Consider the following 14,900-nt stretch of genomic DNA (forward strand, 5'->3'; position numbering starts at 1 on the left):
TACAAAAAAAATTCCCAAGGAGCAATCTCTAGAGAGAAAAGCTTCCTCAGTCAAAGTCAGCCCTTAAATGGGGCCTAGGAGAGGTGCAGCCAGGCTCCACCCCTTCTGGTCACACAGCTGAATTGCCTTCACCTGTGCTCATTGCTGAGTCGTTGTGTCAGCAATGTGCTTCACCTGGCTGATTCATTGCTTGTCTCAGGTGATCAATCAGAGGTTCAGGCCATGATTCAGTAGCTCCCACACAGATGACCGTATCAATAAGCTTTCAAACAGTATTGATACTCACAAGATTATTATACAAAGTAAATGTTTAGAGAGTCATATTCTTTTAATATCTATTAGAGACATTCAAAGATGTAGTGGAAATGATAAATTAGGGCTTGAACCAGTGATTGAGCACCTGGTGGGAAGGTGGGGCCAACTCAGGGCTGCTCAGGTGCATGCAATGTACCTGAGTGACCAGAAGGGATATAGCCAGGATCCACCCCTTCCCAGACCTCATTTAAGGGTCGGTGGTGGAAGGAAGGGTGTTTTGGTGGAGTTTCCTGCATACTTGCAGTCTTCTGAGTGTGAGTATTTTTGTTCTTGTAGTCTGTGTGTATGGTTCTTGTGTTTGAGTAAGTCTTCACTTGATGCAGCTTAGAGCTTTGCTACTATGTTGTTGTTGCATTCCATTGTATTGTGAAGAGTCACAGAATTGTAGGGTTTGGAAGAGCCCTGTTGAGTTTGTTTAGTTCACTCCCCTGGTAAATAGGTTTTCTATGGTGGGTCTTACATGTAGACATCCAGATAATACTTAAATATTTTTAAAGAAGGAGAATCTATCACTTATCTGGCCTGTTTGTTTGTTATATCTAATATGAAATAAGAAGTTTCTTTTTCTTTTTTTCTGAAGTTTTTCTTTCTATTTTATAAAGTGCTTTCTTCCTTTCACTTCTGTGGCTGCAGTTCAAATATTCTTCAATAATTCTAGGCAATGAACTGATATTTTGTTTTAGCAACATGCTGTAAATCTATCACGCTAGTGTTACACCTAACACATTGTGTTGGCTAAGAAAAATTACTGGAAAATTATTACTCTCTCTACCTCTGAACCTTAGAGTAGAGAACATTTTAGAGTGAGAACATTTATGGGTGTAGAAGTGCTGCAGAACATTCCAAATACCTGCACTTATGTCCTTGGGTAGTCCCAGTAAATTGCTTTAATAATTGTTGTTGGCTTTGTGATTTTAACTGGCTTAGCATTGCTATGTACTTGTCTAAAATTACAGAAGAAATAAATTGTGTGCTTTTTGCAAACTGCAACTTTCTATTGCAGAAACACAGTATTTCAGTTTGGCTTGCCTATAAATATTGAGTTTCAAAAATGTTTGTTGCATGTCCATAAAAAGCATTTTTAACTTTTTCAGTAACTTGCTGCCTTGGGGATGTGTACAGCAAACACCTGTCTATGCTGCTGCATAGCCATCCATATAGCACTAGGATTCTGACTAACTTTTGTGTGCATATACTTTACTGAGGATCTGTCAGAACAGCTCAAAATGAAGCAACGTAGCTTTTAATAATATTGGGATGAAACTATTACATAGTACTGTAGAATTCTATGTGCTAAGAATCCTGTCAAACATGTAGCACCCATCTGATAAAAGTACTTGGAATGTATTGTTAATGCATTTCTGTAGAAACAAGGGTTTGAGCAGGCATCACAAACTCTGTGGTTTCTAATGTAATTAAAATATTTTCATTTAATAGCAAAATATTGTTGTTCTCATTCCAGGAACCTAACATTGCAAATAGTGTTTTACCCAAATGTTTTCTTTCAAGTTTTCATAAAAAGCCTTAGAAACCACACTGCACATGACTTTAGTGGATTATGTTTGGGCTTTCTTGCATAAACTTAATGGCTTCCTTATAATTGTAGCAAAGAGAAACTGCAATACATGGTAAATATCAACTTCACTGCCCCTGGAAAGCTTACCATTTGTTTCTGAGAAATAAATATTCTGACCTTTTAGTCTGCACCTGACTGAGATATTGAGGTCTGTTAAGGTGTTTCCATAAACTTTAGTACATTAAACTATACAAGGAGAGAGCTGGGATCTAACTCATGCTAAATACGCTGACAATGCTTTTAAGTGAAATTGCAATGCAGTACATCTACCAGAAGGGAGGGTGCAATTTTGCTTGGGGTATGAATGTTACAGAGTTGATTACAGAACATTACTGCAGGTGAAAGTCATCTTGGAAAAAGATCAAAATGTAACATAAGCAGTACAACCTGACAAATTCTTAACTTAAACAAATGAACAAACAAATCAAAACCAATAAACAACAAATCAAAATCAATGAACAATAAAACAAAACAAACCATAATACTTGGTTTTCTGAAATAATTCAGTTACTGAATCTGATTTTGGAAGGCACATGAGTTACTGTAATCCAAGTGATGGACAATTAAAATAAATTACCCTAATTGTAATTGCTTTATTATATTGTTTGGTTAAACTACATCATTTGTACCAATTGATGCTTTCTATGTGCTACCAAATGGTCACAAACAACAATACTAATCTATCATCTTCTGTTTTCTTTTGTTTATTTAATAGGATCCAATGCAGAAAATATTTTTTGGAAAAATTTCTTGCTAGAACCATGGGAAAAACATGCAGTGGGAAGAAAACAACTAAGGACAAAATAGATTTATCATATCAAAGGCTTCCTTTCCCTCTCAAAATAGATTAAAAGCAGGTATTATTTTTATCATGTAAGTAAAAAGCTAAAGAGACATTGCAAATGTGAGTTTGTGATACAAATATCTTGAAAATACTACAAATCTTTGTGTATTTCGATGTAGCGAATAAACAGATGTAGAAACTTGCTGAGGGAGTGGTGGCTGGCTAAATAAATACATAGAAACTCCAGTGTTTTGCCATGTTGCAAACTATAATAACACTTCAAAGTTTTGGACAGATTCCCTTGTATTATTGGCTTGGGTGTAGCTCTGTGGAAAATTGTAAATGTTGTCTTTTGGTATTTACTTAAGAACCCTTTGTAATCTTCAGCTATATTTATAGCTTAAAGTGGGAAGAAATCAAAATTAAAGAGGCCTGCTTGAGCATCCTTTGTAATCAAATGGCTTTCCCATTTCTCCTTAAAATAAAAGCATAGCCCATGTGCTTGGCTGCCTTAGGAGACCACCCGAAGAGTTTACAAGCTCTGACCTAGTGCTAAATGTCTCTGGAAAAGCAGAAGCTGCAGAATTTGCATCAGGGAGTTGTGGATAAACTTGTTCATTTTTGTAGGACCAAGGGGCCTCTTGGGGGCTCTGAGGTCTTCCCTCTGTGAGGCCCCATGATGCCCACTGCCTTTTGTGTTTCTTGACCCAGCAGAGCCAACAGCACCACTGAAATGGCCTCCTTGATAGTTGCTCTGTCTGTGGGAGCATCAAGCCCCAATGCCAAGGCCCTGTGACAAAACGTCTGTCCCAGAATGGAAGGCTTGAGTGGCAGGTGCCCCAAGATGTGCAGCAATAGCCTGGAGCCCCTGAAGGCAAGAGCTGCCAGGTCAGAGCTGCGGCAGTGGGCTGTATGCTGGCACTGAGCCACATGATTTCAGCACAGCCCAGGCTCACCTGTGCCGTGTAGATGGGAGGAAAGGTGATGTGAGGGAGCTGCTCCACGGACCTTGCAGGGGAATGAGCAGAGGTACTGGCTGCCTTGAGGGCAGTGCAACTGTAGAAGTCAGTTGTTACTGAACAAGGGCACCAAAACCCAGAGCCCAAGACTGGGAGTGATAGAGCTGTCCATCAGTTATGTTATTTAGACTTTTATAAACTGTTTCCATCATAAACAACATGGTCAAAGAAGAGCTTTTAAGTTTTGGCTTTCCCCTGTTGCTTACAAGATGCTTAAGGCAAGGCTTTAATGAGAAAGGGTTTTTATTAGACCAATTGCTTGTGTTGGCGAAACCAGCTGAGCTTTAGGACAAACAGAACCTCTGGGTTTGTGCAGCTGTAGAAAGCTGTCATGGAATCGTAGAATTGTTTGAGTTGGAAGGGACCCCTAAAGGCCATCTGGTCCAACTCCCTGCACTGAACAGGGACACCTACAGCTCTGTCAGGAGCTCAGAGCCCCTCCAGCCTGACCTTGGCTGTCTTCAGGGATGGGGCATCCACTGCCTTTCTGGGCAACCTGTGCTGGTGCACGTATGCCCTTTATGTAAAGGTAGTCTTCTCTATGTCCTAGCTAAATCCCCCCTCTTTTAGTGTGAAACCATTTCCCCTTGTTGTGTTACAGCAGACCCTGCTAAAGAGTCTGTCCCCTTTCTCCTTACATGCCCACTTGAGATACTGAAAGGCTCTCTCAGGTCTCCCCAGAGCCTTTTTTCCACCAGGCTGCACAGCCCTAGCTCTCTCACCTAGCCTGTCCTCACAGGGAGGTGTTCTAACCCTTGGGCCATTTTTGTGGCTTTCCTCTGCATGTGTTCAAGTCAGTCCTCATCTCTGCTGTACTGACTATTCCCTCTCTGGATGTATCTGTGTCATAGGTATGTAAAATTCAAGAACTCCTTTCCATTCTGCCAAAAACTCACTAAAACTTGAAAGCAGTTTCTGTTGAGGTGCTATCCCTGGGGAGCAAATTGTTTTCATAGGTGGTATACAAGAGCTTTACCAGAAGAGGTTCTGGCTCTGAATTGTTATATAGTGAAAACAATTCCTTATTTGCTGTAATGGAAACGAAAGTGGAACTGCTCAGATAGGACACAGACCGACCTCCCATAACTGCATTGGAAATGTCCCAGAAGTAGTTATAAGAGCAGCTGGGTATGCTGTGAAAGAAACAGAATAGTAAAGTTTTCCAAAATTTCAAGTAAGAGAGCCCAGTTTATTGCCAGCTAACCTTGGTCCTGGTGATCAGATCACAGCTGCATATCATTTAAATTTTATTTCTTTATATTTGGACAGAAAACTTGTTGCCTTTTTACCTGCTTTTCTTTTTCTAGAAAGAACGTAGGATCAGAGAAACTTTTGTGGACTATGGAGTCCAGCTTCTTCCTGCAACTTAACAGGTAATATAACCCCACTTGTAAATTTATAAAACTTTTATCTGATAATAATTTTGAAAGGGTTTTTTTTTTGGTCTTTTTTTTCCCTCTACTCCATACCCTTATAATGAGGCTGCTGAAGTAGTTTTTATCCCAGACATATGGAAATATTTGTCATAAAAATGTATCATGGAAATTACAGTATATGCAGGTGATCTTATGCTGAAACTGAGTTGTTCTTAAATTCTTTCCTTCTGGTGGTATTCTTTTTCCCCCTTTCTTTATCTCCAGTATATTCAGGGAGTGATAATACACATTTCCTCACATTTCAAGTGGGTAAATAATAAAAAGATTACAAACTATATAATATAAATCCTTTAAATGTCTTGCATCAGGATTGTTGTCCATTTGGCACTATTCCAGAAAAGGCCATATCAAAATCTTACATAATGGATTGAACTCTTGCATGTCTATAGGGAAACAAACATTTTTTCATAGCTAGTTCTGCCTGAGGGGATGTGATTTTGCTCCAACAGATGAAAATACTGATTTATTATTTTTTTTATTTACCTAAGCCTCTTTTCTAGATCATAAACCATTAGCAGGTAGTAGAAAATTCCTGTTAGTAATCTGAAAGGGGATGACTTTGGACTTTGTACTTTCAAACTCACCCACTTTCTGTAACTGAAGTTCAATGACCTTTATGATGTTCTAGGCGTTTTCTGCTTTGGCACTGCCTCCAAACTCTGTCATCAGAAAATGTCATAAGCACACTTACAGTGTGCCAAAATTAGCTATGATACTATCCACTATTTTTAGTCTACAAACTAATCCTAGAAAATTCAGCTGGTAACTTTGCTCCAAACATACACTTCCCACTTCAGTGTAACACGTTGAATCTTTTTAATTTTGCCCTGGTAATGAAGATAGTACAGTCTGTCCAACACCAAGAGATCTACATTTTTCTGTGATTTTGATCTGATTCCAGTTCATTCCTTAGCCCTAAATTCTTATTTTCTCTTACATGGTAATCTTTCTCATTTTCAGCTAAGTTTTGGAAGACTTGTGTATCAAAAGGTTTCATGATGTCCATCAAAATTAGGCTTACTGGTTTTATTTTAAACTAGGAAAAAAAGAAGGGGTTATTTTGCATTTATCTGAAAAAGGCATCCAGGTAGACCTCGTACAGTCTTCTTCCCATGAAAGACTTCTTTACCCTTCACTTCTTTTCAAATTTACATTTAAGTTGATGTATTGGTAATTCTTATGTTGGGTGTTTTAAAACCTGGCATACTACTAAAGTTTAATAGGCTTGTAGTTTACTAGGTAACTTTCTCTTCTCTACCCATATTTCATTTGTTGATCTTGAGTAATATGACACAGTACTTGCCTTGTTTGCTTTATTAACCAGTCCCCTGCTTTTCAGGTCATTATTTAAGGCACAGTAACAGAGGTAAAATATATGTATTATAAAAATGTATTATAAAATACATATAAATATGTATATGAATAAAAAAAATATGTATTATAAAAATGTGCTCAGGAAGGAGTACTGTGCTATTGAAGCAGGACTGAGCTACCTGAATAAACAACTACACATTAAGTTAAGCCAGGCAGTGCATGAGGAAAGATTGCCTCAATTATAAGTGTAAGTGATAGGAGACAGAAGCAGAGAGAACAGTGAGGGTCTCATAAAACACCACTTTTGTTGTTTCTGCTGTCTTTCTCAGGTGTGTTTTCTAACTAACATGTACTGGTGGTTTTTTTCTTTTTCTGATTATCTACATGAAAACTGTGCAGAAAAGAGGAATGGTAACAGCTCAGCTGCTTCAGCTTCCAATTAAATAATCTTTGTGTTGCTCTAATGTAATGCTGTCTACAAACAGTGGACTTTGTCTTCCTTCTCTCTCTTTTCCTCCTTCCTACTGTTTCTGTCCTCTCTCCACTGCTCACTGCCAAGCTTTGTCCCTTCCTTGCCTTTTTCTGGAGCTCGTTAGTCCCTTCAGTGAGCCATCCTGATCACTAGTATAGCAAAGAATGCATCTCGTACACTGTATTTCTCAAAGCAGCATGTGTGTTCTCTAGGATCCAAGGGATTCACGTTATTTTTATTAAATTAGTTACTACTAAAGTGAAAAATTTTCAGAGTAAATTAGAAAAGCTGGAGAAGCCACATACTTTATTTTTAAAAAAACAGTCATTTCAAATTTGGTTAAAGGCAGACTTTCTACCAGTGGTGAAGGCATAAATGGTTTAAGGATAACTTTGAAAATCCTATACTGCATTTAAAGCAAATTACTCCTTTTTGAAAGGAACTTAGAAATGTTCTTTTAAAATCAGTTATGGTAGAAAGGTTACCCTCCATGAGTGATAATAAGCACATAAATGGAAAGCATTTGGCTGCCTGCCTAATGGTCAGTAAATCTGCAGGGGCTGTATCTAAACTAGGGAATAAAAGAAGGCGGCTTGCTATAACTGTCTTGTTTGAGTTAATCAGAACATTAGAACAGAAATGCCTGTTTCTCTTTGTTATTAGAAGTCAGTGTGATTTACCATAACAGTTACTAATCAGCTTGGTCATATGTATCAATGTTGTATTCTACATTCTTAAAAGATGCCGCTTGTTTTTTTCATTTTTTTTATATTATTCTGACTTTCTCAAATGCATTTCCTCATTAGTTCATGGTGTTTTTTTTATCAGAGTTTACTTCAAAACAGAACAGAAAAGATGCATCAACTGCACAGTATTTTACTGGCCATCATGCTATAGGTTGTTGTTAGAATTTGCAGAAAGCGCAAGCAAATACAAAGATCAAGGTATTTCCGTAAGGAATGGTACAAATGTCTGCTGTGCAGCAAATATTTGAAACTGATTTTTTTCCAGCTAGGTAGAGCACTGGAGAACTGAAATTTTAAAGGTATCCTGCATTTCTATTATTTTGTGAAATATTAAAACTTGTGTATTAGATCCTCACAATATTCATCTGAAATTTATTTTAAAAATACAATTCCAGGGTGAAATAATTCTACCATTTGTCCAGTGCTGTAGAAAGGGATCATCAAAGAGAACTGCAAAAATTTCAAGAAGGAATCTGGACCCCTGCTCATTGAGAAAGGAACTGGATTTTCCCTTTCAGTGGCATCTATAAATGAAGCCATTTAGCATTCCCAGTAATGATTCTGGTGAAATCTGATTTCTGCTTACTAAAGAAGGAATATCAAGTTAAAGTTTCTGTAAGGCATGAGTGTGAAGTTTCACCATTCACCTGGAAATATAGAAGGCCTTGGTATTTCCCGCTAGGCTCTGGCTCTCCCATCATTGTTTGTCTTACTCTGCCATGGATACTACAAAGCCTTGACCACAGATCAGAGCTGTATCTCTTGAAGCCAGAGCACCTGAAAAGAAAACTGATGCCTTTTTTAAACGATAATATTCAAAGAGATACAGTGATTTGTTCTACATTTTTGAAAACAATGTCTCTTGGATGAGATTTTTGTTAATGTCCTGAAATGTGAAGAGGTGGTCAATGTTTACCATGCCTGCTATTTCAGGGACATGCCTATTAAGGTGAAGGCATCTGTTTTCTTGGGCATCAGATAGATTAATCACAAAGGCCAGAAGCTTGTGGGTTTCCTTAGTGCCAAAGAATGCATTTTCCTTCTAATTTTTTTTAAACCACAGTGAATCAGGGGCTTCAAATGAAGCGAAAGATTACAGATTCCGAGGGGAAGACTGTCTTGATGTATCACAAGGGTGGCTATAACTGTTAATCCTAAAAGAGAGCCTTTCAAGCTAATGGTTTGATAACTGTGGTCTTAGATGGAAAGGGTGAGGCTGAATTGAGGAGTGAAAGAAATTATCCAAACCTACCAAATTATATAGAGACTAAGAAGTACCATGTATGCAGAAGTGTGTGCACAGAGATGGATGCTCCCATGTTTTCCTTCAGTCAGAAGATATATTGCTGTGTCATTTCAGAACAAGATGGCTGCTCATTTTGTTCTCTGAGCTGTGAATCTTATGGAAAGGTGGAAAACTGCCTGCTGGATCTCAGCTACGCTTTTCTGAGTAAATAATATGAAAAGCTTGCATTGTTTGAAGTTCAGGGAAAAGCGGGAAAGTCTGCAAGAAGTTTGTTCTGTGTGTCAAACAAATTGTTCTGTATGAAAGAACTGGCAGTGAACATTGTGCCTTGAGCCCTCTCATGACTTGTGTAGGAAAGAAATGACTGGTTTTACAGTTTTGTTGAATGCAAATGTTCAACTGTATCTATACCTCTCCTGCACACCTAAAAAGATTTTTTTTTTTTAAAGGCAAGTGTGTAAGTTGCTTACCTTGGCTTTCTCTTCCTCTGTTTTTTTTTTAATCAGGTTAGCCCGTCCCTTCCTAACTACCCTTCTGGGAATTTTTCCAAGAAATGTATGAAATGTGTTCTCTGGGCTAAAAAAGATGCATTCAACTGTACTTTTACTATTTTAGATTACACAGGAAGATTATGGAGGACATTGTCATATATCAGATCAGAATAAATTTTAATAGGCTGCTGTGTAAGTACACACAGGCTGGATCTTGATGTGGTTTCCCACAGTAGTTGCTTTAGGCTTTCATCTAGTACAGTTTTCATGGAGTGCTATAATGACAGGTTCCACAAAACCCTCCTTATTCATTTTCAGCTCTGTAATACCAAAACAGAAAAAAATCTGTAGAGAACAACTAGGTGCTAAAAATGCACTCTGAAACAAGCACTTTTGTAGCTAAATTCTCTCTTCACACACTGAGGGCAGGTCACTATTAGCTCTGCTGTAAAACTGCAAGTATAGACAAATGTAAGGGATGCAAGAGAATGGAGACTGTTCCAGGCACACGAGGCAAGGTGAATGTGAATGGCAGCAAGAAATGAAGTAATTTTACAATCCGGGTCAATTGAACAGGAACAAAGGTACTAGACACAAAGGCTCAGGATCACATGGAGCTACCCCCACAGCAGGTAGCCAGCTGTTCGTATGCAGCTTTGAAAACATGTTCTGGCTTAAGTCATGTAACAACTCTACCGAACTATGGACTAAAAGCAACGTGAGCTGAAATTAAGTTTAAAGGGTTGCTATGAAAATACTATTCCTAAACCAAAGCATTTTGACAAAACAGTAACGGTGCTCTTAAAAAAAAAAAAAAAAAAAAAAAAAAAAAAAAAACAACAACAAAAACTTAAGCAGTTTGTTTAAATAGTTCAGTTAGAAGGAACTTATTCCATCTCTCTCTGGACTGTATTTTGGGTTAACTAGAGATTTATGAGATTGTACCTATCATAAACAAGAAATAGCTTTATTTCCTGTCACGACCCTCCTTGTGATCATCGCAGGTTTCTTTTTGTACAAAGGGCTAAATGACAGCATTATCCCACTACCCTCCAAAAAACCTGGTTGATTGAAAGATGGGTAAAGTAGTCCTTTGGCAGTAAACAACCTTGTTGCAGTAACAAGACTGTGCTCTTCCATCTGTTCCATTGACCAGCTACTACAGAGGGAATTTAAAGGTACCTTACTTCTGTGTAGTCAATATAGTTATTTAGACAAATTATTGAGGTCAGAGTATCTTGCCTTAGAACCTAACCAACTAAAGCCTCTTGCTGCTACCCCTCTGATTTATTAGATTGAATTTAGGTAGCACTGTGTTGACTCACTGTGGGATGAGTACATAGCTTGTGTTTAGATGTGTGAAGCTAAATGAAATGTAACAATTTTTTCCTATGCAAAACAGCCATGATGTTTATTAATTACCCTAATTTGTCAGTGAATATGATAACACTGGAAATGTTGCAAATGATGTTTATGAGATGCTGACACTTTTCTCTAAAATTTACCTGGGAAGAACAATTTTAGTTGAGAAAGAAGAGGAAACTGTACACAAATAACTATAATTCAAGTAATTTTATCTTGATCGTCTGTTTCAATTTTCAGACTAGCAGAAAATTGAAATGGGAGACTTTGTACGAAAGGATAACTGACTATGAATTCAGTGATGAGTTTGCTAGAAGTGCCTCACTCTACAAATTCAAAGCTTTCTTTGTTTTCTACTTGTAACTTCTTCCGTTATGCTTCTTTGTCCTTCCTATCCAAATGGTCTTTTTTTTTTTTTTTCAAGTTACTGTGACCTCTGTTTTTCATTCTATCATAGCATCTTGAAAGATGATTCTGCAACCCAATTTTCTTGTGAACAAAGGCATACTGTTGAAATGTTCTTTCGTCTTGCATGGTTCTTTTTTTAATCATTTCAATCCAAGTCTGAGTAATACTGTAAATATGAAAAAATATTTATCATAATAATCTCCTAAAATTTTCCTAGTAACTACTGAGCATTCTGCTGAAACTTACTTGAGTCATTTGTAAATTAACACGTGAATATATTTTAATCACTGTGGATTTTAGAGCCACGCGCAAATACAACCTTTATAAGGATTTAGAGATACCAAACAAAATGCAATCACATCATTCATGACCAAATGAAACACAGTGTAATAAATGAGTAAATGCTGAAACCAGGTCAGCCTGCTCCTTGGACTCTTACCAGATTGTGCTGTTTGCACGCAGTCCACTGAGCTTGATATATGTTAAGATTCTGTAGTATAAAGAGACTGCAGGTGCTTGTATTTGTATTTGAAGGCAAGGAACTGAAATTGTTCCACTTTTGAAGTTCTGAGTGGTAGAAAGAGCAAAAGATGAACATGAAGACATTTCACTGTAGTTGCTGCCTGAATATTCATGAGGAGGACATGAGGAGGACAGTCCCATTCTGACTGTAGCCAGTGAATAATTCTGTAGCGCATCTCTAACTATGTGACATTATAGAGAAGGTCTGATAGGATAAAAAGTGGCAGGAAAGTATTATGACAAAGAAATAATAAGAACAACAAATGCTTGCAGTACTTATGGAGTAATGATTTGTTCTTACTGAGATATTTCGCAGTCAGTTTCAGGAGAACTTTCTAACCAGATACACACCTCTGTTTCTTTGCCTCCTTCCCTGTCTCTCCCTTCTTTGCATGGCAATAAAAGGAACTCTTTCTGTTCTTTTCCCACCTCAGTATGCGCTGTTCTGAAGGTTTCCAATGCATTGTTCACTGTGCTTTTCAGAATTTCTTCTGCCAAAATTGAAGCTTTGCAGAACAGACACGTACCAGCCTGGAAATATCTGCTGCCTCTGAACAAAATGTCAGACTCTGGATGCAATCCTATCTGGCCTGCATAGCTTGCCCAAGATACTGCAAGTCTATTTCAGACAGTAACAACAATTCCTAGACCTTTTTCCAGGTCTCACCCTTGTGATCTTGTTTAGCTCTGTGGTTAGGAACCTCTACTGATTCAAAAGGTTATTCCAATGAGATTGCAAAACTGTGAATTCTAAGGTCTACTTTTCAGAGACCTTTATAAAATGCTCCATCCCAGTTTTTACCTTGGTTCTAGTTCTAAGAGAGAACATCTGAGGAGACGGAGAGGAATGCAGGTAACTAGGTAAATGAGTCTGATCAAAACTGTGTCTGAAAGAAGCTCTAAACTGCCAGTAGTTCTCCAGTTTCAGTTTTACTTGTGTGTCTGTCAGCATAACAGAGTATCTTGAACATTAAAGGGAGCAAAAGAAAATAAATGCTTACTCTAGCATTAAGAGATTGATCCTTAGCTACTGGGCTGAAAGCCTCTTAAAAGGGGCTAAAACCTTCAGCTCCTTTTGATTTGATTACACGCACTAATCATCTGTTCCAACTTAAGTCAACGTGAGAGATCTGGGTGCAAATGCTTCACAGGCTGTTCTCTATTGCTCTGCTCACAGCCGCAGTAAGGTCAAGCAGGGAGGTGAGACCAGTGCTACTTGGGAATGCAGTTAGCTGTCAGTTAACTAACCAATAGTTGCTGCTGGCACCTTTAATCAGTGGCAGGTCTGCAGGAAGTGACCAAATCTCAGTATGACGTAACACCAAAACAGCCTGCAGTGGTTCTGCCATAACCCTGGTTAGTAATGCAGGCAGTTACACTGGGAAAATATGAATTCTAAGCTCCTCAGAGATGTCTTGAATGAAGACCTCCAGTTAAAGCTGCTTCAAGCTTGCACATCTGGCAAATATTTGTTTTTAATCCTTAGGAAAACTCTGTAGTTTGTGAAAACGTGGATTATGGAAGAGTTTTGTCTGCTCTTCACTTGAATTGCTGGGTTTAAGCACCTTCTGAACTGAATTAGTGTGTTTCGAATCTGTTAGCTTTGGCCCTTGGATGCTCTCCACTGAAATGCATTCATTGTAATTGAATACTAATAAATGCTATCACACTAGAAAACTTTATTTAATGTGTATGATAATATTTAGGATGAAATGTCTTCCTTTTCAAAGCTTTTTCCTCAAATTAAAGCAACGCAAAACACTAAAAAGAATGAATATTCATATGCTACAGAACAAAAAATTGAAACTCAAAGCTAAGTCTGAAATCCTTACAGTCAAGCACTAATTGTGCAGACCTATTTGAAGTGCTCTGTTTTTCAAAGGTGGTTAACATCTATGTGCTTTTAATGGTTCCTGGCTTTTCTCCAAAATTTACATCAAAAGGTCTGATATTCAGCGACAAATAATGGAGATTCAATGTGTAAATATCTTTTTTTCTTTGCTAGCGTGCATTCCATGATCCTCGTCCTGCTTTCTAACAAGCAGATCACACTCTTCTGGAAGCCTTTTATGCACTTTTTCAGCAGTGACTCTTGTGAACCTGTCTTTCAAAGCTTAGTGATTCTGTGGCAATTCACTGATCTACTACAGTCCTTGTGTACAACACTTGTAGCTTTAAAACTTTTTCATGCAGAATGTTTTTCAGTCTTTTAAAGCTGTAACTGCAGTGTTTGAGTATGAATTATCCTGGGACTTGCTAGCTCCACTTAGAATACTTTAGAACTTAAAAGTCCATGTATTTACCCAAACTGATGAAGACTATTTATTAAATTTTCTTTCAAATAAATAATTTCAAGGGTAATAATCAATTAAGTTGCATTCCTGAGCTGTGCCATTTTTTGCACTGGCAAACTGGGTGTTACACAATGGGGGGGTATGATTGAGATAGTTCTCTCTTTAGCAGCCCAAAAATCTTTTCAGGATGGAGATTTTGCTCCTAAATGACTTATACTTCGTTGATGGACTTGTATGTCGTGAGTAATAAATTATTGAAAAGCATTCTAATAGCTCAGTTTCCATTTGCAATAAATCAAATGGCTGAGGAAGAAACTACATTAAAATATTTCTGAAAGAAATTCTTCTCTCATTAAGGAAATTGTTTACATTCTAATTATAAAAATTATAATGATATATGTATGTAGTGAGTAGCAAGGAGGAAAGTGATTGAGCAGTTAGGAAAAGCTGGTGGGAAGGCAACTCTGAAGTACAGAGACATAAGAATTTACTCTGCAGATTTCTATGTGCAGTATTTTTACATCAGATGAAAACCATCTTCTAATGGGAGGAACATCCCTTTCAACATGGGAAACAAAACCGACTTGGCAAAACATTCTTAAGGACGTTATGTCCTAGACTTGTTGATGAGAGTGAAAGTCCTTTGTATGCCCTCTTCCCTAAGAAAACAAGCTGTTAGTACATGTTTGCTTTGTTTCCCAGCTCATCTTTCCTAGCAGTTTCATAGCTCAAAAGAGCTCTTCCTTCCTTGGCTTTTGGCTAAGAACTATTGTGTTTTTAGCCTTTGCTCACCTGACAAGCTGAATCTGCTCATCCCTCTCCCAGTTTTCTTCCCTAAACACCTACCTGTCTTCCTGCCTTCTTTGTTTCAGTCTTAAGTGTAGAGTTACAAACAGGTCTAGCTTATTTGCAGGA

General features: G+C 37.8%; 1 long non-coding RNA gene across 2 annotated transcripts; it reads left to right on the forward strand.

The window, feature by feature from the left end:
- Positions 1-492: 492 nt before the first annotated feature.
- Positions 493-12,167, forward strand: LOC125692459 (uncharacterized). 2 transcript variants are annotated; one of them, XR_007376677.1, is made up of 4 exons: positions 493-569; positions 2,607-2,764; positions 5,002-5,067; positions 8,058-12,167. It is a non-coding gene; the product is annotated as an uncharacterized LOC125692459 (long non-coding RNA). The 2 variants fall into 2 exon arrangements; XR_007376676.1 differs by having other exon boundaries at positions 2,607-2,748.
- Positions 12,168-14,900: the final 2,733 nt, after the last annotated feature.

The sequence above is a fragment of the Lagopus muta genome, chromosome 4 (assembly GCF_023343835.1).
Source record: "Lagopus muta isolate bLagMut1 chromosome 4, bLagMut1 primary, whole genome shotgun sequence".
Classification (NCBI taxonomy): domain Eukaryota; kingdom Metazoa; phylum Chordata; class Aves; order Galliformes; family Phasianidae; genus Lagopus; species Lagopus muta.